This window comes from Hyaena hyaena, unplaced genomic scaffold, assembly GCF_003009895.1.
Source record: "Hyaena hyaena isolate Hyena2069 unplaced genomic scaffold, ASM300989v1 scaffold_156, whole genome shotgun sequence".
Classification (NCBI taxonomy): domain Eukaryota; kingdom Metazoa; phylum Chordata; class Mammalia; order Carnivora; family Hyaenidae; genus Hyaena; species Hyaena hyaena.
The window spans coordinates 130,208-131,530 of record NW_024080788.1 but is presented as its reverse complement, the minus strand read 5'-3'; positions in this window follow the sequence as shown (position 1 = coordinate 131,530).

The window sequence follows — 1,323 nt, the reverse complement described above, 5'->3', positions numbered from 1 at the left end:
GACCCTGCCTTCATGGAGCTTATATTCTTGAGAGGGAGATTGAGAACAATGAAACCATTAACAGAAACATTGTTTCAGAGAGTGATTAAGTACTGTGAAGAAAATAGAGCAGGGCCCAGTCTTTAGAGAAGACACTAGGTTTGTGGCCATTTACCACTGTGTGATCACGTAAGGAAAGGCTCTCTGCAGAGGTGACGTTTGAGCTGAGACTTAAATGACAAGAAGATTCCAGCAGGCAAAGTACCAGGCAGAAGGGATCCTTCTTGCGCAAGGAGCATGTAAGAGGAATGGGTAACAATGCTAGCTAGAATCTGGGGACTTCCAGGGACTGAAAGAAGGCCTCTGTGGCCAGAACATCGTTAGCACGTTTAGATGAGGTTCCAGAGTTGGAACAGGAGTGTCACTTTTATTGTTACTGCGATTGGTATCCATTGGAGGTTTTAAACCGTGAGTCGGAAGTGGATTATTTAATACAATTGACATTTAAAAATACAATATCGCACTTCGATTTCACTACTTTCAAACCTAATTTCTAATTCCGTGCGGGTCAAACGGCACTCCAGCGTCCCTGTTTGCCCAGGCTGTTTGCGCTCGCCGCCGGCTTGTTTGCACCCGGTGTCCTGCTTTTGACAGCCACGGAGGAGTCTGTGACAGTTGGCAGGCGCAGTGAGGCACAGCCAGAGCCAAGTCGCTGCAGGGGCCAGGGCTGCGGGAGTGGAGGAAGGGAAGGAGGCTGTGGCTGCGCGCTGGGAGGGCCAAGGCTTTCCCTGCGAGCGTCGATGTGATGCGACTTCGAACAAGACACAAGGAAGCGCTTCCCTACGAACTCGGGGTTCACTGGGCCCCTGGTTGTTGCATCCCGAAGGTTCGCCGGCTATGCCTGGATTTGACATTGAAAACAATGCTGGCTCGGGATTGGAGGAAATGGCGCGAGTAGCGGAGGCGGGAGCGACTAAAGGAGTTTCCTTTTCTCCAACCTTGCTCCGCCAGGCCTGGCCGCGGGCCCCAGCGGCTGCACCCAAGGGAGGCGCAGGTGTTGATTTAAAGCTCGGCTCCGGCAGGCCTTCTGCTCAACAAACTGCGGCGCCCGCAGCCCGGGGAAATCCAGAGCCAGGTTTTGTGATCCGCCTGCATGTAGAGGCCGCGCTCGGAACCGGTGGCCCGAGGACTGGAACCCGGGAGTTTCGGACCCTGCGGGGGTCATCGCCCTCGCTACAGTTTGCTGGCCACCGACAGCTAGGGACCACTCTGTGGGCAGATGACCCACAGCCCCTACTCCCTCGGGCCTTGGCAAAGTGAGCAATCTGGAGCCAGTCTCCCCCG